At 37.0% G+C, this 25,314-nt stretch overlaps 2 protein-coding genes across 6 annotated transcripts in view; one reads left to right on the forward strand and one right to left on the reverse strand.

The window, feature by feature from the left end:
* immp2l (inner mitochondrial membrane peptidase subunit 2) overlaps positions 1–25,314 on the reverse strand; it is a 505,123-nt gene that overhangs the window by 299,685 nt on the left and 180,124 nt on the right. The window lies entirely within an intron of this gene.
* LOC140734853 (leucine-rich repeat neuronal protein 3-like) overlaps positions 1–25,314 on the forward strand; it is a 107,452-nt gene that overhangs the window by 58,182 nt on the left and 23,956 nt on the right. For both annotated transcript variants that reach the window (XR_012100631.1, XR_012100632.1), the window contains exon 2: positions 7,753–8,134. The gene's annotated coding sequence lies outside the window, so the exon portion shown is untranslated. The remainder of the gene's footprint in view (positions 1–7,752; positions 8,135–25,314) is intronic.

Here is a 25,314-nt window from a genome sequence, read left to right on the forward strand (position 1 = left end):
CAAATGCAAGAAATTGGAAATAAAAACAGAAAATGCTGGAAAATTTCTGCAGGTGAGGCAGTAACTGCAGAGAAATGAACTGAGTTAATGCCCTTCATCAGAACAGGGAAAATAAGTTAATTTTTAATTGCAGAAAGTATGTGAGAAGCTTTTTTTTTTGCTGTAAGATTACCTATCTGTAATATTAACTCACCTTTTTCTGTCTGCTGGATACTTTCAATATTCATCTTTGGTTTCAGGCTTGGAGTTGCATTTTATATGTTCCTTTATGTTTTCATCTTCCTTTTGCTCGCTACTAACTCATTATCAATTATCCAAACTGCTCTATAACATCTTATCAGGTAGTCTTTTTAAACTATCCATCCTCTCCACCCTCTCTGAAAATTAAAATTAACTTGTTATTCTCCTCACCCCATCCACTGTCTCAGTTCTGATAAAGGGTTTTCAATCTGAAACAGTAATTCAAATCTCTTTCTGCACATGCTGCTTGGCCTACTGAGCTTACAATTAAAATTATTTTGTTTTCACTAATAATTTACTCCATTTCAAGAAGACTTCCGTACTAATACAGAATGGCAAATTTAAGAAATAAAACTTCCCATTTAACCATCTGTGCCACTTTATTTATCTACTAAATAATTGTAGAGGAGTGTGGCATGTATTGCAAAATCCCTCCACTTCCAGTATCCTGGCATTTTTCTTGCTTGCCTTTTGCTCATTTTGTATATAGTTCCTTTCAAATGTACTGCAAATTTTCTGAATTGGTTACGAAAGGTAACTCTACCTTTTGCAATGAAGTTCAATGACAGCCAAAGGTTTTTCTACCTCCTTAGATAATTCAGCCAATTATTATGTTATGTCTAATAAGAAGTATTACTTGCCTACCAGAGGGTAATACTTAAGGTGTGCAATACCATGAAACTAAATAAATTATACTAGAGTTTACTGGTCCATACGAATGTACACCTTAACTTGCTGCCCTCTGGTTTTATCTATATTGATTGCAATTTTAAAATATTAATGAGGAAATACGTTCAAACAACACAAGGACATGTACTAATGGGACAATGGTCTTAACCATCAGAATAGACCACATTAATACGAGAAATCCTGAACTACTTCTTGAGGTTTCTAACTTGTTTGCAAACCAAAACCTTTTATGCAGAAAAGAGTGGTTAGTTACAAAAATATTACAGTCAAGCTACAGTCAAGCAAGCTCATTCCACTTGAAAATGTTCATGTAATTCATCCATGACTTTTTTAGGTCATGTTGGTTTATATTCAAGTAATACATAGCTTTTTTACATGAAGTAAATGCTATTTTTAAAAGATTAATCCACCAGTTCATGCGATTTCTGAAGCTCGATCTTTATACTTGAAAGGTTAATCCTTCTGGATTTCTAAAACTTACCTTTCAGAAAGAGGTTAAATCACAGGACTGTTATCCAATCTCCTTGTTAATGTTCGTCCAGTGGAAACATCACTTTCATTCATTGAAACTACCTCAATCCTGGGACTGTCTTGCAAACAACACTGTGGAATTACCTTCCCTAGGCCAGATGTGGTGGTTTAAGAAGGTGAAGTTTTCCAGGGCAATTAAGGATCGGCAATAAATGTTGACACTGCTTGGGATACCCAGATCACACAATTCACATATGAAAACTAAGCACGAGCAAGTTAGCAAAGGTCTTCACAGTAGAGTTGTAAAAGGAAAAAGTGGAGCACTGCGGGCTCTGCTAATTCAATCTTGGGTATGTCCCAGAAGGGGAGATTTGGATGGACATTGCTTTGCTGTGGAGCTGCCAATCATAACTCATAGCTACCAATCATTTATCAAGATACTAAGACTGCTGTGGCATCAATCTTCCAAACTACAGAAAATCCTGTAGTATTATCTTTGAGATTTAACTGCTCTAAAACATCATTGATAATGGCCAGCAATTGTGTATCCCAAAGCTGATATGGCAAATGAAAAAAAGTTAACATGGAGCAATTTGAGATGAGAAAATAGATTGAGTATATGATAATCACTAAACAAAGCAGATTGATCCATTCTCTAGCGTAGGGATTGGCCTGGTAAGGCAGAACTTCCATTTTGAAAGGTAAAATGATTGTCTTGATATGTTTTTATTGTATCATAGAGGGGAACTGTTGCTTCATTTTTCACTTTCTACAGTCCACAATCGAAACGTTATACTTATGCTAAGTTTTAAAGCTGCATTTACAATCTAAATACTCTAATAATGCCGCTGCTGGAAATAACAACATACATTTATCTGTTGTGCATTTGAATCAAATAATTGTTGTCTTTTGTATACTCAGTGGTCACTTTATTAAGTGCACCTCAACACGTCTTCATAATGCAAATATTTAATTAGCCAATCATGTGGCAGTAACTTAATGCGTAAAAGCATGCAGACATGGCCAAGAAGTTCAGTTATTGTTCAAGCTAAACATCAAAATGAGGAACAAATGTGATCTGAGTCTCTTTGACTATGGAATGATTGTTGGTGTCAGTTGGAGTGATCTCAGAAACTGCCGATCTCCTGGGATTTTCACATACCATTTCATGTAAACTCTGGAGACTGTTTTATGTAAAACAAAAAAAAACAACCAGTGAGAGACAGTTCTATGGGTGAAAATGCCTTGTTACTGAGAGGGGTCAGAAGAGAATGGCCAGACAAGTTTAATCTGACAGGAAGGTAATTATACCTCTCATAATTGTATTTACTTCTATCCCTCTCAATCTCTAAATTTTCAGAAATAACAATCCAAGTTCGTTCAATGCCTCCTCAATGAAAAAAATAATACAGCTTTTGAAATATTTTCGGTTGCTAGCCACAAAAATTAACTGCTATTGAGCTGTGCACACAGGCCTTGGACGTAAAATTGAAAATGTGCTCTACATCATTCCCTGCCAATTCACTAGAACATAGCTGTAAGTATTACCACAAATCGGCATAGATCAGTGGAGAAATGTGGGCTACAACAATATATTTCTAATTGGGTTTTATGCACATTCAAGCACATCAATGACAGGATTTTCGTGTACCATATTTACGACATTAAAAAGCATTAAAGAAACTGAAGATAAACAGCACTTGAGTGAGAATCAAGTTCTAGAAAAGCTTTAAAATAATAATTTTGTTAATCTAAAATTTGAATCAACATTAAGTCCTTCTACCAATACCAGAACAAGCATTTTTGTAAGATACCTACATTTTGGATGCCAATTTGGAAGTTTTAGTGGCAGGCTGTAAAATATCTTGGAATCCAGTATTGTTAATTTCTTGCTAATGCCAAAATAACTTTTAAGCCACTGATACACTGGAAATAGCATATGCTGACTACAATCTTTCAATGTTCATATGAGATTAGTGCTGAGACCTTTGTTGTTGATGTTATATACTGATGACATTTATGTGAATGTATAAGGTTCGATTAGCAAGTCTATGGCTGAAACAAAAAATGGAGATGTTGCAGATAAAACTTGTTTAAAGCGACAGTACAATCTAGATCAGATAATAAGGTTGGGCAGAGCATTGTCAGATATAATTTTTCAGAAGTCAGATAGGGTAGGCTATATATAGTAATATAATAGGGTACTAAGAAAGGATGAGTAGCAAGACCAACAGGTCTACATCTACAATCCCCTTAAAGTTTCAAAACAGGATGACAGGATGGTGGAGAAGGACTATGATTTCTCTATTTTCAAAACACCATCTTCTACCACTAAGTAATTTCCAAAATATCTGAAAACGATCCCTAATTTTTTACTACTCAAACCCTTCACTCTCTTTTCTACAACTGGATCCTCGACTTCCAAACTGGAAGACCACAATCTGTGCTGATTGGTAATAACATTTCCACCTCACTGACAATCAACACTGGTGCACCTCTGGATGTCTGTTTTAAGTTTCTACAGATGTACTAGGGAGATCATTCTGACTGGCTGTATCACCATCTGGTATGAGGGTGCTACTGCACAGGATCAAAGTAAGCTGCAAAAAGTTGTAAAATTATTCAGCTCCATCATGGGTACTGGCCTCCATAATATCTAAGACATCTTCAAGGAGTGGTGCCTCAAAAAGGTTGCGTCCATCATTAAGAACCGCTAACACCCAGGACATGTCCTCTTCACATTGTTAACATCAGGAAGGAGGTACAGAGCCTGAAGGCACACACTTAGCAAACTTAGGAACAGCTTCTTCCCTTCTGCCATCCAATTTCCAAATGGACATTGAACCCATGAACACTAACTCTCTACTTCTTTAAAAGTTTCTGTTGTAGCACTACTAATTTTAATGGAACTATTTAATATACATATATACAATTACTGTAGTTCAGGTTTTTTTCTATATTTATCATATGTTGCACTGTACTGCTGCCACAAAGTTAACAAATTTCATGACATATGCTGGTGATATTAAACTTAATTTTGATTCTGATTCTTTCCTACACCTAATGAGTGCAATATTTCTTAAACAACCACTGACAATTCTGTTAAGATCTATTCCTACTTAATAGAAGTTGTGCTGCGATTCTCACAGGGTGTGAAAAATGTTTTAACTGAGATATATATCATTACACCTCTTGTACCACATTATCAATATTTTGTCTTAAATAATATTTGCATATTTTCGATATCCATTGACTCTTCGATATGTAAAAGTTCCGATTTTGAAAAAGTCTAATCTTTTTTACTTGGTTATGTGATATGTAAATATAATAATTCTGATCTGAATGACTAATAGCAAGACTGACAAATGCATACTAATTACTATTTGCCAAAAAACTGATGATTGCCTCAAAGGAAGGTGAATATTATCTATTTATTTTGGATTCATTGGCTACTGGAATATGGATAGCGTGAATTGTAAGAAGTTAAAGTAGGTTATTGTGGTTTAATGATTTATTCCTTTAAGTCAGCTTATCTTATGCAGAATGAGTACTCAAGCATACAAGATCCCGAATGCTTGTTCCACACAAGATAAGCACATATTTTGCACATAAAAAACACAGCAACAAAAAAAATGTTGATTTTTATTATGTATGTTTAGCCTTCTATAATCACGGCCGTGTCCTTTCCAGTGTTAGGTTCAGACTCTATTTGTCGCATGATATCCACCAAATTTTGCAAATCCCAATGGATCTGAATAAACATTCATCATTTTCCACATTCAATTTATTTGAAAAGTCATGGATCGACATTTTCATGAAATAAACACTTACATAATGCAAGCAGGAGGAGTGTGCAGAGAAAATCGGAGAAAGATGGATATGCATACATCATCAAATATGCACATTGTATAAGAGACTACAGAAAGGATGTCTAAACAGAGAATAAATAGATTGCCTGGTAATTTTTAAATAGAGGTAAGTTTTGTGTTGCATTATATTAGATTTTCATCTATAGCACTGACATAATTCCTCTATCAGAATGCTCTTGAAGTTTAGAAGGACAAATTATGAGAACAAGTTGCATAATTTGTCTTCTACTCCATTGAACATCGATAGCTGATCCATGATCTAATTGGGATACAAAACCATAAGACATAGGAGCAGAATTCCCTCTGCTTCTCAGATTCCTGGATTTTCTCCATGTATCACATTTATTTCTACTACAAAGTACACAACCTTGCATTTTCCAACATTGTATTTCATTTACAACTTTCTTGCCCATTCTCCTCATCTGTCTAAGTCCTTCTGCATCTTACCTGTTTTCTCAACACTACCTGCCCCTCCATCAATCTTCCTATCATATGCAAACTTGGCAACAAAACCATCTATTCCATCATCTAAATCCTTTATATACAGCATAAAAAGCAGTGGTCCCAACACCAACCTCTTTGGAATACCATTGGTTACTGGCAACCAAACAGAAAAGGATTCTTTTATTCCCACTCAATGCCTCCTACCAATTAGCCAATGCTCTAACCATGTTAGTAACTTTTCTGTAATACCATGGGCTCTTAACTTGGTACCTCATCTATGGCACCTTGACAAAGGCTTTCTGAAAGTCCAAATATACAATATCCACTGCATCCCCTTTATCTATCCTACTTGTAATCTCCTGAAAGAATTCCAACAGGTTTGTCAGACAGGATTTTCCCTGAAGGAAACCATGTTGACTTTGTACTATCTTGTCCTGTGTCAGCAAGTACTCCATCACCTTATCCTTAACAATTGATCTAACATCTTCCCAACCACTGAGGTCAGGCTAACCGGTCTATAATTTCCTTTCTGCTGCCTTCCTCCTTTCTTAAAGAGTGAAGTAACATTTGCAATTTTCCAATCCTCTGGCACCATGCCAGAGGCCAATGATTTTTGAAAGATCATTTCTAATGACACCACAAACTCTAATGCTACCTTTTTCAGAATCCTAGGGTGCAGTTCCTCTGGTCCGAGTGACTTATGCACCTTTAGGTCTTTCAGCTTTTTGAGAACCTTCTCTCTTGTAATAGTAACTGCACCCACTTTCTATCCTTCACACACTACAACACCAGGCATATTTGTGGTGTCTTCCACAGTGAAGACTGACACAAATGCTCATTTAGTTCATTAGCCATCTCTTTGCACCTTGATATTATTTCTCTTGCCTTATTTTCTAGCAATCCTATATCCACTCTCATTTCTCCTCCATTTTTAACATACTTGAAAAAACTTTTACTATTCATTTTGATATCATTTGCTAGCTTGCTTTCATATTTCATCTTTTCCCTTCTAATAATTTGTTTAGTTGTTCTCTATAGGTTTTTAAAAACTTTCCAATCCTCTACCTTACCACTAATTTTTGCTTTGTTGTATGCCCTTTCTTTTGCTTTTACAATAGCTTTGACTTCCCTTGTCAGCCACGGTTGTACTATTTTTACCACTTAAGTACTTCTTCATTTTTGGAATATATATATATCCTGCACCTTCCTCATTTTTCCCAAACACACACCATTGCTGCTCTGCTGACATCCCTGCCAGCAGCCCGTTCCAATTTACTTTGGCCAACTCCTCTCTCATATCACTGTAATTTCCCTTACTCCACTGAAATACTGCTACATCAGATTTTACTTTCTCCCTATCAAATTTCAAGTTGAACACAATCATATTGTGATCACTGGTTCCTGAGGGTTCTTTTACTTTAAGCTCCCTAATTGCCTCCGGTTCATTACATAACACCAAATCCAGTATAGCTGATCCCCTAGTAGTCTCAATGACAAATTACTCTAAAAGCTATCTCTTAGGCATTCAACAAACTCACTCTCTTGAGATCTATTACCAACCTGATTTTCCCAATTGACCTGCATATTAAAATCTCCCATGACTACCATAACATTGCCTTTTTGACTCACTTTTTTAACAAAATTTCCTTTTGTAACCTGTGGTCCACCTCCCAGCCACTGTTGGGAGGCCTGTATATATCTGCCATTGAAGCCCTTTTACCCTTGCAGTCTCTTAACTCAACCCACAAGGATCCAACGTCTTCCGATTCTATGTCACATCTTTCTTCTGATTTGATGCCAATCTTTATCAACAGAGCCACACCATCCCCTCTGCCTACCTTCCTATCCCTCCAATATAACGTGTCACCTTGGACGTTCAAGCTCCCAATATATAAATTGATGAAAGAATTTGATAGGGGGCCTGCAGAGAAATTACTTCTATTGGTTGGAGTAGCAATAAAATATGATTCAGGAAGGAAATTAGGAAGCAATGTTTTGCTTGAGTGATAAAAACTACTAATTTTCTTCTTCAATTAAGGATTGAAAGCTTCAAGTTTCTAAGAATGAGCATCACCAATAGCCTTTCTGGTTCAACCACAGCTACAAAAGCTGACCAGCACCTCTACAGCCTCAGGAGGCTAGAGAAATTGGCCATGTCTCCTCTGACCCTCACCAACTGTTACCAATGCACCATGGAAAGCATCCTGTCTGGATGCATCACAGCTTGATATGGCCAGGACTGCAAGAAAGCGCACAGAATTGTAGACACAGCTCAGCACATCACAGGAACCACCCTCGCCTCCATGGACTTTGTCTACACTTCTCAGTGCCTCAGTAAAGCAGCCACCATAATCAAAGCCCCAGTCACCCCATTAGGAAGAAGATACAAAATTATGAAAGCACATACTACCAGTTTCAAGGTCAGTTTCTATCCCTCTGTTATAAGGTTTTTGTATGTACTCCCCATAACCACATGGGTCTCCTCCAGGTATTCCGGTTTCTTCTCACAGTCCAAAGACATATCGGTTAGTAGGTTAATTGATCATTGTAAATTGTGATCAGGCTAGGGTAAAATCAGGGGATGATGGGTGGTGCAGCTCGAAGGGCTTGAGGGGCTTATTCTGCTCTCAATAAATAAAAATAAGACTATTGAATGTTTTCCTAGATTGATAAAATAGACCCTTGAACTCACAATCTTGTTATGCCTTACACCTTATAGTCTTCCTGAACTGCACTTTCACTCTGTTAACACTTCATCTGCATTGTTATTGTTTTATCTTGTACTACCCCAATGTACTGTTATAATGAATTGATCTATGTGTCAGGTACTCAAGATAAATTTTCCACTGTATCTCAGCACGTGACAACAGTAAACCAATTTACCAGCTAGTCATGATGTAATTGTGAGGCGAATGATGTCTCTAAGCTGAAAAGACAAGAAACAATTCTTACTAGATTCTCTCAAATACGGTTCCTCTTATTAATTAAACATCAAGGAATATCATATATTAAAAATACACAATACATTTATAACTATTGCTTCATTAACAGAAACCCCTGTATAAATATTCAGCAAAGCATCTTAAATTTTAGTCTCTTAACCAACTGCGGGTTACTTCATCAAAAATAATGTCCACCATGCTATATTCAAAATGACTGAATTTCACAATAAATCAAGACCATGAATCAAAGTAATTTGAACCAAGTCTTGAACCTAATGTCCAGTGAAGTACAGATTGTGCCAGTTCTGTACATGAAAGCTATAAATATAGTCTACAACTTGCTTTGAGATTATTATAGAAGATGAATGGTAGGAACATTGAATAAATAATCCATAAAGAAATAGTACAAGTTCCGATAATTAACAGCAAGTATCAAGTTATATTCATCACATTCAAAGGTTACAATTTCCAAGAATTGGCCCTCATTTCTCATTGGAGGAAATACTGAATCTGAACATAGTTAATAATCATGAATATATAAACTAGAAACATTTACATATCTAATTAAAATCACTATCCCAGTACTGTAGTATCCATCCCCTTCTTATTACAGTATTTTAGCTATATCAAATATTGCAGACAAATTCGCAGACTGAAATGCTGTCAGTGTGCATCATGTTCTTCCTGTGACTGTGTGATATTTCTCTGGGTGCTCCAATTTCCTCCCACATAACCAAAGACATGCAGGTTGGTTGGTTAATTTGCCACTAGAAGCTGCCCCTAACATGTCAGGGTGTGGTAGGACCTGGGGGAGATGTGGGGAATAAAGAAATGGGAGTAATTTAGGATTAGTGTAAGCAGGTGGTTGATGGCTGTTGACAAATAATTGGACTGAAGGGCTTGTAACTCTCTTAAGATTACATAAGAGGTGACCAACAAGTAAAATGGCCTATGACTTTTGTTGAATAAATCCTGAGATTAATGAATGTTGCCTAGTTTAAACTTAAGGAAATTATTTTTAAACAATGCTGTGTCTCTTTGTAAAAGTGAAAAACAGATCACATCAGAAAATTCTGCATTTGAAGTCAAACTTGGTAAAAGTATTAAGTAATTAACATATCATCATGAACTAAGAATGAGAAAACCATTGCATCTCTTATTTTCATGTTCACAATACATAATATGAAGTACTAATCCTTTTATCTACTTAAACTTAAAGTATGGTAAAAAAGAAAATAGAGTGAAGCTCAGTCTCCAACAGCATACATAATATAATGTTGCAAGTTTATTGCTTACAGGTAAGTAGGAGGAATATTGAAACTTAAAAAATGCTATATAGTCTGGTCAGTTTCTATATGAAAAACCATATTTTATTAATACTTGATTACTTGAAATTCATAATACACGCCCTGAAAATTTTCACTGGGGTAAATAAAAATTCCATTTGGATCATGGAGCCAATTTGAAAATTCCTGAGAAGTTATCAATCATGTTGAAAAAAAAGAACAAGATTAGTTTTAAAGGAGTAACATAAGTTCATATACAGACCAATAGTAAAATATTCATGAGCAAGTGGAAAGCAAAAAACATATTTAAGTTATTTACAAAATTAGTTTAATTCTTACTCAGCCATTATTTTTTGTCTATTTGAAGTTAGATAATTGATCTTCTACTGCAATTCTAGATTCTTTATTTAATATTGTTTAATACTTTTAATTTAATAATATTGTTTAATACCTTAATCTTAAAACCATGTCTGTACTAATGTTTGATGTACTATTGCTTTCAGAGAACAATAATACTTCAAGGTATCAAGGGAGCCAAGAAATATGAACTAAATGCAGGAAAGTAGAACTGAGTGAAGACTCAGCCAGAGGGGAAAATTGGGGGACCACTGGTAAAGCACCTTTCACTGTCTGGTGCAAAAGAACTCCTGGTGGCTACCCACTTCAATTCAACCTCCCATTACCATTCTGACGTGTCTGTTCATGACCTCCTCCACTGTCAAGAGACCAAACTTCCTCAGTCTTTTATCTCTTCCACTTACCACATCTCATCTTCTTATTTCATTCCCTTTTCTCACCCACTCACCTTCCTGCTCACCTGCTCTCACCTATCAACTGTTAGCTTGTACTCATTTCTATCCTTCCATCTTCTTATTCTGGCTTCTGCCACCTTCCTTTTCAGTCCCGATGAAGGCTCTTGGCTTGAAACAATATCTGTTTATTCTCCTCCATAGATGCTACCTAACTTGCTGAATTCCTCCAGGAGTCTGTGTGTGTTGCTCAAGATTTCCAGCATCTGCAGATTCCTTTGTGAAAGATCAGCCATGATCTTATTGAACATCAGCGCAGTATAAGGGACTAAATGACCTATTCCCATTTCTATATCTTACATGCTTATGTTCTCCTGAAGACTGTAATGGGTGTAATAGAAAAGAGGATAAATTTAATTCAATAACAATTACCGAAAAAAATTGTAATTTTGAGGCAATGGAGGACGTGGAGAGACGTGCTTCAAAGTGACAGTTATTAAGTTTGCAAGTACTAAAATACTCTACAAAGTAACAGCACCCCTAATTTTGCTGTGAGCAGCAGCTGAGTAGCTATAGTTACTGATCATGAATTCAATAACACATATAACTGACCAAATATTTAAAGTTCAATGTACATTTACTATCAATAAATGGCAGTGGTCATAGTCCCAAAAATCCATGTACAGCCTTGGGATTCATCTTCTTGCAGGCAGCCACAAAACAAAGAAATAGAATAGAATTCATGAAAAACCCCACACCACAAACACAGTTGTCATCAAAAAAAGAGCAAATCATGCAAACAATAAAAAAAACACAAATAAACAACCTACAGAACATGAACCACAAAGTAAATCCACAGCCACAGCTACAAAGGCAGGTTCAGTGTTGAGGTGAGTGCTAATGGCTGCAGAGTCAGTTCAGTGCAAACGTGAGTAAAGCTTCCCAGAGTAGTGACCTGAACACCGGTTAGTCCTCAGCCTCAATGCCTTAAACCTTTATAAACTGGCTTGGCAGTTAAATCTGGCAAACCTTGTATCCTCATCTGCTCTTAGGCCCGGGAGCCACTGATTCAGTCTGGCCCCAAGTCCACTCCAGCAATGGCTGTCGTGGTCATACCTAGATTCTTGAGAGGCCAGTTCACCAAATATTTCAGGATACTACAAAAACACCAGGTTGCACAGACAGTTCAAAAGTACAACTCCCAGTGGAAAATTACAGGCTGTGGATTGCAGTGGTCATAGTCCCAAAAAAGCTTATAGTATTGAGTAGAATTGTTAGTAGTTTTGTTCACTGCCGTCAAAGCATCGCTGTGTCTCACCAGCGCCTTCTTCGCAAGAAAGCCATCAGTAGACATCAGTAAATATTGCCACTCCTCTACTCTTAAGTTTTAATTCTACTATAGTGATGTCTGTTTGCAGGTAAGGAAGCAAGGGCAGGCTTCAAACAATTAAACAATGGAACTTACACTGAGATACTGAGTTTGCCCAAGATAAAATAAATGAACAGGAACTATAAAATATCTCTATTCATTTTACAAATGCAAAATAATAACTGGGACCTATGCATTGCAATAAATATAACATAGAAAAACAGAAAAGCTTAAAATAACATTTTGTAAAAATCTGGAAAAATAATTTTGTTCTGATCGGGACTTCAAACTTACAAATTTAATGTTCAGGTGTATGTATTAGTTCAGTATGTTCAGTAGTATTTATTAGTTGTTACAGTATTAAAATAAGTAAGTTACACCTGACTCTACAAGTTCTAATTTTCCATCTGTTTTTGGAGCAAGGACAGTGGGGAATTAGTCCAAGCTCACACCACAACATTGATTTCTGTACAGTTTCCATCTGTGAAAATTGCAACAGAACACCCTGTGGAGAAGAAGTGCAACATTGACAGCAGCTTCTATGTATTTAACTCTATGTGGATACCAGAAGTTCCTGACAATTTTATTCAATCTTGCCTCTATTGATGCAAACAGACAGCAGCTAAAAAATAAAAATCACACTTTGCGGAGAGAGATGGAAATTGATCTCTGGAGACGAGTATTTAATAGATTATTATTTTACAGCAGAATTTGTAAGCCATCTGTGAGCCTTAAAGAGAAAAGATGCAACTTATTAGAAACAGCATAGATTGGAAATATACAGCGGCATGCAAAAGTTTGGGCATTCCTGGCCAAAATTTCTGTTACTGTGAATAGCTAAGTGAGTAAAAGATGACCTGACTTCCAAAAGGCATAAAGTGAAAGATGACACATTTCTTTAATACATTATGCAAGATTACTTTTTTATTTCCATCTTTCACAGTTTCAAAATAACAAAAAAGAAAAAGGGCCCAAAGCAAAAGTTTGGGCACCCTGCATGGTCAGTACTTAGTAATACCCCCTTTGGCAAGTATCACAGCTTGTAAACGCTTTCTATAACCAGCTAAGAGTCTTTCAAATCTTGTTTGGGGGATTTTCATCCATTCTTCATTGCAAAAGGCTTCTAGTTCTGTGAGATTCCTGGGCCGTCTTGCATGCACTGCTCTTTTGTGGTCTATCCACAGATTTTCAATGATGTTTAGGTCGAGGGACCATGAGGGCCATGGCAAAACCTTCAGCTTGTGCCTCTTGGGGTTGTCCATTGTGGATTTTGAGGAGTGTTTACTATCATTATCCTGTTGTAGAAGCCATTAGAAGACATCTTCTTTTCATCTTCAGCTTTTTTTTACAGATGGTGTGATGTTTGCTTCCAGAATTTGCTGGTATTTAATTGAATTCATTCTTCCCTCTACCAGTGAAAGTGTTCCCCATGCCACTGGCTGCAACACAAGCCCAAAGCATGATCGATCCACCCCCGTGCTTAACAGTTGGAGAGGTGTTCTTTTCATGAAATTCTGCACCCTTTTTTCTCCAAACATACCTTTGCTCATTGCAGCCAAAAAGTTCTATTTTTAACTTCATCAGTCCACAGGACTTGTTTCCAAAATGCATCAGACTTGTTTAGATGTTCCTTTTGCAAACTTCTGATGCTGAATTTTGTGGTGAGAACGCTGGAAAGGTTTTCTTCTGATGACTCTCCCATGAAGGTCATATTTGTGCAGGTGTCGCTGCACAATAGAACAGTGCACCACCACTTCAGAGTCCGCCAAATCTTCCTGAAGGTCTTTTGCAGTCAAATTGGGGTTTTGATTTATCCTTATAGCAATCCTATCAGCAGTTCTCTCGGAAAGTTTTCTTGGTCTTCCAGACTTCAACTTGGCCTCCACCGCTCCTGTTAACTGCCATTTTGGGGAGCCCGTGATTGCTGGGACAAGGTTTCAGGAGTCAGGGTATTGATAAAGCTTTGAAATTTGCATCACTTGCCCTTTCCTAACGATGATTGTGAACAAGCCATAGCCCTAACAAGCTAAATAAGGTCTGGTAAAAATTAGCTGAGAGCTCAAATCTCTTGGGGTGCCCAAACTTTTGCATGCTGCTCCTTTCTTTTTTTTTCACTCTATAATTGTACAAAACAAAAATAATAGAGTAATCTTGCTTAAAATGTTGAAAAGAATGTTTTATATTTAACTTTATGGCTTTTGGAGATCAGTTCATCTTCTACTCACTTAACTATTCACAGTGACAGAAATTTTGACCGGGGTGCCCAAACTTTTGCATGCTACTGTACCTGCCATGTGGTACTTAAAGTAATAAACAGTAAAATGACTCTGGCAATGCATGTGCTACAAATACATTAAACTTATATTATTTTGATTGAATATGCAATTATGTTTTAACAAATAAATAATTATTAACCTATGATCATCACATATTTATTCATTTTGCCTTTCCTGCAGGTTAGAGAATTCTTGTCAGTGCTTAAGTAAATATCTCTGCAGTAAGCCAAACCAGACAAAATAAAACTTTAGATGCTGGAAAACTGAAATTGGGATACACAAAATGCAGGTAAACAACATTCACAGAAAAGTGCTAGAATGAAAACTCTTTACTCTGTGGGTCCATTTAAAAATGCGATTGACAATGCACTTACGTATAAATAATTCCTTTCTGCATTTCTCAACAGCTTGGCTTACCCAATTTTTTAAAAGTCATCCTGATCAAATAAGAATATGCATTTAGTCTCTTGATCTGTAATAAGTTCATGGCTCAATAGTGACCAAACATCTTATACCCATATTCCTTTAATACAGATAGTTAAGAAAAATTTATCAAGCTCAGATTTAAAATTAACAATTAACCAAGTTTGAATTGAATCTGCAGAAGAACACTTTGAAGCAATCTTGGGAAGCTTTTAAAAATTTGCAGAATGTAAGTAAGAAGGTCATTAGGAAGGAAAAGATGGATTATGAAAGGAAACTGATGACTAGTATCAAAGAAGATATTAAAAGCTTTTTTAAGTATATAAAGGGTAAAAGAAAGTTGTGGGTAGATATAGGGCCAATAGAAATGACGCTGGAGATATTGTAACGAGAGACGCAGAGATAGCAGAGGAACTGAATGCGTATTTTGCATGTCTTCACAGTGGAAGACATCTGCAGTATACCAAACATTTGAGAATGTCAGGGAAGTGAAGTATGTGCAGTGAAAATTATGACTGAGAAGGTGCTCAAGAAGCTTAATGGTCTGAGGGTGGATGATCTCATGGAGCTGATGGAATGCACCTTCAGGTTCTGAAGGAAGTAGCTGGAGAGATTGCAAAGGCATTAACAATGATCTTTCAAGAATCGATAGATTCTGCCATTGTGCCCAATGACTGGAAAATTGCAAATGTTACTTCACTATTTAAGAATGGTGGGAAGCAGCAGAAAGGAAACTTAGCCTGTTAGCCTGACATCAGTGGTTGGAAAGTTGTTGGAATCGATAGTTAGGGATGAGATTATAGAGTACCTGGAGGCACATGACAAGATAGGCCAAAGACAGCAAGGTTTCCTGAACAGAAGATCCTGCTTGAATAACCTATTGCAATTTTTTGAGGAAATTACAAGCAGGGTAGACAAAAGAGACGCAGTGGATGTGGTGTACTTGGATTTTCAGAAGGCCTTTGATGAGGTGCCGCACAGAAGACTGCTTAGCAAGATCAGAGCCCATTGTATTACAGGGAAGCTACTAGCATGGGTGCACTGGTTGACCGGCAGAAAGCAGAGAGTGGGAATAAAGGGATCCTAGTCTGGCTGGCTGCCGGTTACCAGTGGAGTTCCACAGGAGTCAGTGTTGGGACCGCTGCCTACTACAATGTATGTCAATGATTTGGACTATGTGATTAACGGATTTATGGCTAAATTTGCCAATGATACAAAGATAAGTAGAGGAGCAGGTAGTGTTGAGGAAACAGAGAGCCTGTAGAGAGACTTAGATAGTTTAGGGCAATGGGCAAAGAAGTGGCAAATGAAATACAATATTGGAAAGTGTATGGGCTTGCACTATGATGGAAGAAATAAATATATTATTGAAATAAATCTATTATTTAGATAGAGAGAGAATTCAAAATGCAGAGATACAAAGGGACTTGGGAGCCCTTGTGCAGGATACCCTAAAGGTAAACCTCCAGGCTGAGTCGATGATGAAGAAGGTGCATGCAATGTTGGCATTCATTTCTAGAGATAGAGAATATAAGAGCAGGGATGTGATGTTGAGGCTCTACAAGGCACTCGTGAGACCACACGACATTTTGTATGCAGTTTTGGGCTCCTTATTTTAGAAAGGATATACTGACATTGGAGAGGGTTCAAAGAAGATCCACGAGAATGATTCCAGGAATTTGGCAGCTCTTGGGCTGTTATCCCTGGAGTTCAGGAGAATGTGGGGGGATCTCATGGAAACATTCTGAATGCTAAAAGGCCTGAACAGATTAGATATGGCAAAGTTATTTTCCATGGTAGGGGAGCCTAGGACAAGAGGGCACTACTTCAGGATTGAAGGATGTTCATTTTTGAACAGAGACGTGGAGAAATAACATTAGTCATAGGGTGGTAAATCTGTGAAATTTGTTGCCACAAGCAGCTGTGGAGGCCAAGTCAATGGGTCCATTTAAGGTAGGGATAGCTAGGTTCTTGATTAACCAGGACATCAAAGGGTATGGGGAGAAGGCAGGGGAGTTGGGATGACTGGAAGAATTGGATCAGCCGTGATTAAATGGCAGAGCAGACTCGATGGGCCAAATGGCCTACCTCTGCTCCTATATCTTATGGTCTTTAAATTTTTATCACTTTACATGTGTAAGGTGTTTCTCAAATTCTTTCCTGAAAGGCACAGCTTTTCAGGAGCAAAATTTTAAACAATGACCTTCAACCCTGCATTCCCAAAGTAGTGGAATGATTTATCATTATCAGTTCCCATAATATCTTTAAAATCAAATCAAACATTTTCTTCTCAGGATTACAACCTGTGTTTATAGAAACTTTCCAAGCAATTTAACTCCTTGAGTTTAGGGGCCATTCTGTCAAACTTAAGCTGCATTCTCTCCATGACCAGTAATACTTTCTATGTTAACCAGAAAAACACTTTCTACTCCAGGACTATCAAGGACTCTTGTTAATTGTAGTTTAAATTGCATCTTTAGTGGACCTATCTGATTGCTACAATACATGTTCATGACAATTAATGAACTAGAACAACTCTCTTTGAATGTCCACTACTTCTAGTTTTTCGCCATTACTTAGATAATAAATTTACTTTGATCTTTTGAGTGTATTTATTCAATACTAGACAGACCATAATCAATACCCTTGGCTTTTTCACATCATTATTTACTTTAAATCTTTCCAAAACACACAAACTATATGCTGATATAATCTAGTTTAACCCATTTTTTTATGATATAACCCTGTCTCAGTAAGGTCATCTCATGCACTTTTCTAATGTATACAACAAACTGATGAATATCCATTAAAGCAGTCAGCATCTATAGAGAGAGAAAAGGCATTAATAGGTCAGGAAAATGTTCTTCCATCAGAGCAGACTTCATTTTTGCTTTTAATGGACTTCTCTATTACACTTTAAGCAATTCTGTCATATTTCAAGCTTTGCCAAAATATAAACATATATTCATAAATTTCCATGAGGCTGCATTTTAATATCTGCTTGGGAAACATGGGTTTATTGATTCTGGTGATGAGAGTTACCAAACTCTTATCAGTTCTGCTCAATAGATGGTTGTTTTTTTTTTCATACCGGCTCTGTCATTTTCATATTAATATGCACTCCATGCACACCATTCCCATGAAGGAACACATTTTACGCTGAAGTCTTGGTTAATGGCCAGCACATTCAGAATACTTGTTAAAATGCAAATAGTCACTTTGACAGGAGCTATTTGCCTTGCATCCCAGCTCTTTAATTACATGTTAAATACCATTAACATTTTCTCATCACCTGCTTATGTCATTGTGTATTTTTCCAAAGCTACCATTAATTTTTCACACTGATTCGTTTCTCTACTAAAATCAGTTATCTGCCCAAACATCACAATAAACTGAGTTGCAAGGAGCATTGTAATATACAATTTCCCCTATTTAGTTCAGAAAGGATTTTGAATAAACTGAAAGAAAACTGTGAATTTAGATTCAGTTTATGAAGTACCAACTAGTTTATTGCGCTCACAGTGCATTGCCTACAAAGCTATGCAGGGATTTCAATACCTTCTCAAAAATCACCAGAGCCAGAAGCTTTCTTCTGTGTTTTTAATGAGAAAACTTTATGAAAAGATATTATTGTTTCAAGGGCAAATACCGTAGATGGAGATGGACATTGTTCTACTGTGTTTGCTCCAAGTTGAAGTTCAAATGAACCCGCACAGGAAATGATGTAAAAAAAGTTTACAAACAGAAAGTGATGGTTACACAAAGCAAAATGCATACAAAATGAACATGCCTTTAGAGGCAGTACGCCCTGAAAGGCACAAGCTGTTATTTGAGAAGTGTCTGGTAAAGCATCTTGGAATATTTTACAATGTTAAAGTCCATAAATAATTCATTGTTTAGGACAAATTGGTTACAACGTTAAATGAGGCAATAATTTCATACATGTACTCACGCCTAGGGTTGAGGTAGTAGGAAGTCACCCAGTATTTCCTAATGAGGGTACACTTTGGTTATTTGTTATTGTTATGTACATAACATTCTCAGGATAATATATATTTCAAACCCTTACTTGTCTTACCGATTAATTCCAAACAGTGGGATCAGATTGAGAAGGCAAATAAAAAATTGGGAATGGGCTGCACGTAAGATGGGGAGATAGAATTCTTATGCCCATAGCTTAGAGAGAATGAACTATCAGTATTGTTGGATAGTTCTACATCTTTCATATCAAAGTCTGCAAGTAGTTCAGGTAACTGCTAGTCACGGACAAAATGAGACAAATATGAGAAAATCTGCAGATGCTGGGAATCCAAGGCTAAACACACAATATGCTGCAATACTTCCAGCATTTTGTGTTTTGGCAAAAAATAAGGCAATGTTTTATATATATAAAAAAATTAAAATAGGGAACAAGAAAATAGAAACTTTGAACAATTATTTTGTATCCGGCGCCAGATCAGAAGACATAGAAGCATCTCAATACAGCAGAAAGACAGGGAGCAAAATTGAGGGAGGAATATAAAACAATTAATTCTCATTGGAGAAACAGTGCCAGGCAAACTAATGGGACTATAAGCTGCCAAGAAACCTAACACTGATGGACACCATCCCAGATTTTTCAAAGTGGCAGCAGAAATGATCAATGTATCGGATGAAATCTTCCAGAACATTTTTTATAAAAAACATGCAAGTTTTCAATCATTACAAACATCTGACAACAATCAGGAATCTTGTAACTGAAGAAGCCTAATATGCATCTAAAGTAAATGCAAGAATCTAGTATGAAGGATACAGGAGGCCAGCATTTAAAAGATGGTAATATTGTTAATCTGATTCAGTCAGTTTTGATGAAAAGTCATCAACCTGAATTCTAACTTTTTATAAAATATAACTCTTGAAAGAGAAAAAAATTGTTCAACAAGTTTATTCACTGTAAAGTTCCAGAATCAGGCAGGGTGAATAAAGGTGACTTATTAAATATATGGGAACAGGAATTCCAAAAATATATCTAGATTAGATTGGATTACTTTACTGCAATGGATACTAGGGTGCAATGAAATTCCTTGTTCACATGGAACTCATAGAGTAAACAGTATACTGTGGATTCCAGTTAACTGGGACACATTGGGGCTTGTACATTTTGGCCCAATTAAGCAGCTGTGCCAATTAGCTGAAGTTTCATAGAAATAGTTCAAAAGGTATAAAAAAGACAAACTACCATTTAATTGAGTAACAAATTATGTTCTTAAATAAAATACAGAACAAATTAAAACACAATCAATACCACCACAGTACTATAAAACTGTGTATTAGTTTGTAATAATTATTGACAAGTGCAGACAACAGACTGCCTTCAAACAATGATTAAAGACTGTATCTTATAAATCTTCATTTTCATTGTAACATTCAAGATGATTCATAGTTCCAATCTTGAAGTCATGAAATCATTTCATTTTCACTCCTGATTATTTCTGGCATCTCCAAGCCCAAATGCTTGAAACTGCAGTGAGCAAAACAGTTCTGAAATGTCTTACTGCTTATTTCTTGCCAACTATCAGTGGCAAATATAACTACTTTTTGGATACAAAAGCGCAACTGACACTATTTAAAAACTGTTAGATCTAAGCATGGAGTAGTGTCTAAGAGCCACACAAGGACACACGATTGACGCTATTTAGAAACTGTTTGGCAACAATCCCCTGCTTCAGTTAAGCTGCATAGTATCCCAAATAAACAAAGGGATCCCTGATTCATTTCTGTTCATTAAGAGTTGTCCCAGTAGGTGACTGCATCAATAACCAGTAGACCAATTAACTGGAATTCACTGTATATGGTAAAAATAAACACTAACAATAAATACTCAATGAGTGCAAAGCAGAAGAATGGTAGAACGATTGTCATGTAATCTGAAGTAGTGAAAAACAAATGCTTAAGCAACAGTAATGGAACAATTGAGAGATGTAGAATTAAGAATATGAGAATGTGGTGGTGTAAAAGAGTTGACAGGTTCAGAAATCTAATAGCAGGGAAGCACAGCGATGAAATGCTTCTGGTGCAAATCCACAGCACCATTATCTACTTTTGGAAAAATAATGATAGATCAAAGACCTCAGAAATGCTCTTCAAGAAAAGAAACAAGTCTGACTGATAAGCACATAGAGATCTGCCACAGGGAAAATCGTAACCAGGTTCTTCTTCATACACATGCTCCCTGGGGCTAAAGAACTGTTCCCTGAATTACAATGCAGATTCCGTCCATTTAGAGATTCAGAGGACATGATGTAGTGTGACAACTCCAAGGAAAATGCAGGGAACAGCACCAGCTAATGTACATGACCTTTTGCAATTTACTAAAGTCTTTGACTCTATCAGCTGGGAGGAACTGTGGAACATACTCAACTTCAAATAGCATGCACGTCATGATATTAAACAAAGAGTCTATTACAGAACAACTATTTGTGAATATTGGCAACAAACATGTTTTCATCTTTATCCTGGTGCAGGTCCATAGCACTGTAGCAATACCATCTATTGTTTTGCAGATGATTTGTGCTGCATTTTGAGAACAGAGCACACCTGAGAAACTCTCCGTGCCAGATAAATGCTAGTATTTTCAGTTACTACAAGTGTTAGAGATCAAGATTTCACTTCACCTCAAACATCTTAAGGGAGGGGAACTAATGTTCAGATTTAATGGAAGACCATCTGACCTATGCTGATTCAATGCCAGCACCAAGGACACCTGAACCTCCAGTAGCTAAGTTGCAGCATGAAAAGGACCCTTTAGGGAGAGTGAACCCTCACAAGACAGCAGGTCCCAATGGAGTACTTGGTAAAGATCTGAAAACTTGTGCCAACTAACTGCTGAGAGTATTCAAGGACATTTTCAACCTGTCACTGCTACAGCTGGAAGTTCCCAACTACTTCAAAAAGGCAATAATTATACTTAATATAAGATCAGTAGTATGAGCTGCCTTAATAACTATCATCCAGTGATGAAATGCTTTGAGAGGTTGGTATGGCTAGAATAAACTGCTGCCTCAGCAAGGATCTGGACCCAATGCAACTTGCCTATTGCCATAATATGTCTATGCAGACACAATCTCAAGGGCTCTTTACATGGATCACATGGACAATACAAACACCTATGTCAAGATGCTGCTTATTGACTACAATTCAGTGTTTCACACCATCATTCCCACAATCCTGATCAATAAGTTACAGAACCTGGCCTCAGTACTTCCTTCTGCAATTGGATCCTCAACTTCATAACCTGAAAACCACAATCTGTGAGGATTGGTGATAATATCTCCCCCTCGCTGATGATCAACACTGTTGTATATCAGGGGTGTGTGCTTAGCCCACTGCTCTACTCCCTCTACATCCATGACTATGTGGCTAGGTATAGTTCAATAACCATCTATAAATTTTCTGCTGATACAACCATTGTTGGTAGAATCTCAGATGAAAATGATAGTGTGTACAAGAGCGAGATATACCAGATAGTTGAGAGGTGTCAAGATCTCTGAGGATCTAATCTGGTCCCAACATATTGATGCAGCTATAAAGAAGGCTAGACAGCAGCTATATTTCATTAGGAGTTTGAAGAGATTTGGTTTGTCACCCAAAACACTCAAAAACTTCTACAGATGTACAGTGGAGAGTATTCTGACAGGCTGCATCACTGTTTGGTATGGGGGGATGGGAGGCTACTGCACAGGACTTAAAGAAGCTAGAGAAAATTGTAAAATTAGTCAGTTCTAGGAGTGGTGCCTCAGGAAGATGACATCCTTTATTAAGGACCCCCATCACCCATTGCATGCCCCTTCTCATTGTTACTGTCAGGAAGGAGCTACAGAAGCCTGAAGGCACACACTCAATGATTCAGAAATAGCTTCTTCCCCTCTGCCATATGATTTCTGAATGGACACTAAACTCATGAACAGTACCTCACTTTTTTCTTTTTTAAAAAAATATATTTGTTTTGCACTATTTTTAATCTATTCAATTTACATATATATACTTACTGTAATTGATTTACTTGTTTTCTTTCTATATTATCATGTATTGCATTCTACTGCTGCTGCTAAAGTTAACAAATTTCATGACAGATGCCAGTGAAAATATACCTGATTCTTTTGTTTACATTAACTTAGAGGCTGAGCTGAAAGACATTTTTGACTCAGTCACGAAAGCATACAAGAGGATGGCACATACTCAACCTTCACAATATCAAGACTCTCTACCTACCTGCTTCCAATGCACCACATATCCCTATTACAATAAAGGTCCACAAAGAGACCACACATCACTTTCCATATCTTGAAACTACCTCTCAACAAAGGTTGACATCAGAGACAGAATTCACCACTTCCATTAATGTTCCAGTACAGTCTAGCAGCCAAAGTGATGTCAAGTATCTCATTAGGTTTACGATGATATTCGGCCACCCATAAAGAGGTACTGGAAACCAGGGAATAAAAGGGTACAGTAAAGGAAGCTCATACAATTGACACCTGGTCAGTCTCAATTGGTCTCAACATAGCTGAGACAATTTTATAGCTCTGCTTGTACACACATCCCACACTGAAGTATCCAGTAGACAGGACAAGCTGTGTTTGGCACCTGAGTTCCTGTGAAAGGGGTCATTTGACAGAATACAAATTTCAAATAAACATTTTAAGTTAGAAACCAAATGCATAAAATTGTAGGATAGTACCATCAGCAAATTGAAGAAGTTCAGGAAACACATGCTCATATGGATAAGGATTCAAATTTAGGATATTTTAAGGCAATAAATGTTTGGGAGGTAGGGAAAGAAATGGATAAGATAGCTGACATATGAGATGAGCAGCTAGCAGTGACCCTGGAGACCAACCACTGAAGAAGACGACCCTGAGAAGTTCTCACAAAGATCAAACACGGGACATCTTCATCAAGAGTAAGTAATATATGGATTCATGTAAAGGATATTGGAAGTCGTGAATGTAAACTAAAGAATTGTGTAAGTAAACTAAAAGAATTGTGGAACTATAGAGTTAGTAAGTATTGTTTGAAATTATGTAGTGAATCTCTGAACTGTTTGAATCAATCATGATTAATCAAGAAGTACAGTTGATAAGTAAGGCATTGTCTGGTATGGTTTTTAATTGACAACAGCAGCCCTTGGTTGATTATGAAAAAGAGTGTTTGAAGATCAAGGCCTCAGACCTTGTATAAAACTCATGGTTTACCTGATAGCAGTGATCCCACTAATATTTTTCTAGAAGATAGACTACCTACAACAGGCATCTTAAGGCACTGTACAAATACTACCTACTCTGTATCTACAAAGTCCATCAAATTCACAGGATAAGTGAGCTAACGACAGAATCCTCTCCCAGGTTAACAGCCCCAGCACTGAATCCCTAGTTACACTCAATCAGCTATGCTGAGCAACCTACTTCATTTAACTCCTAAACACTCATTCTTTTCTGAGCTCATTCATGTTTGGAGATTATGAGTTGTACTGAAAAACAACTTGAAGATAAGCTTCCTTGAAGAAAAGCTACATTCTCACTCGCTTACACTGGAGACAGAGCATTGAAAATCTTGAGGTCATACAGAGAGTACACAGAAGTCCTGTTGAAACAGTGAAATGAGTACAGCACCTCATAAACAACTCACCCACCTGCACTGTCAGCCATGGTGACATTGTGCCCATCATTGTGCCTCATTAGCCATCTCAGAACACACATAAGACCAGAATGGAAGCAAGTCATCCTTGATCCTCAGGCACTACTAAATAAGAGAGATGGCTATCCTTTTAGCAGCTAATTGAAAAAATATGATGCAAGAGTTTTTATTAATACTTATTAATATGTGAAAATACTAGAAATATGTATTGTCACCATGGTCTGCTCATCCAATCAGATTATTCATTTCAGGCAAGTGGGGAAAAAGGATAAAAGAGCCTGTAGATTCTGGAACTTGGAGCAAAAACAATCTGCTCAAAGAACTCAGTGGACTGAGAAGCATCTGTTAGGGGAGAAGAATTGTCGACATTTTGGGTTGAAACCCTGCATCAGCAGAAGGAAGCAGCTCATACTGGAAAAGCAGCTGCATCAACAGTTCTGATAAACTCAAAATGCTTCTCACAATACTTATGCATTTGGTTTAAGTGATGTTGGCAAGTGCTCACCTTTAGTTAAGCTGGTGACTTCTTTTGCACAACACTGTAGTGCTATGACATTCCTGATGTCAGATTAACTCAATACTCAGTTAGACCTCCTGGAACCTCCAATATTCTATGAAATAAATCACTCTGCTTAGTACCATATATTTCAACATTCTCACCATCTGGAGTCCCGAATGTGTGGAAATAGCTGGCATGCTGTTCGTAATACAACAAAGGCAAAACACAAGAGAAGAAAAAACATGCCAACTGGATACAGAAAGCTGTTATCTCCATTCCTGTATTATAGTGTTTCCTAGCTGCAGGAAGTCTTCCTGCTGTGAGGGTAAATCTTCAAAAATCTGGCTAATTCATAAAGGTAATTACTCATAACACACAGTT

The sequence above is a fragment of the Hemitrygon akajei genome, chromosome 10 (genome assembly GCF_048418815.1).
Source record: "Hemitrygon akajei chromosome 10, sHemAka1.3, whole genome shotgun sequence".
Classification (NCBI taxonomy): Eukaryota; Metazoa; Chordata; class Chondrichthyes; order Myliobatiformes; family Dasyatidae; genus Hemitrygon; species Hemitrygon akajei.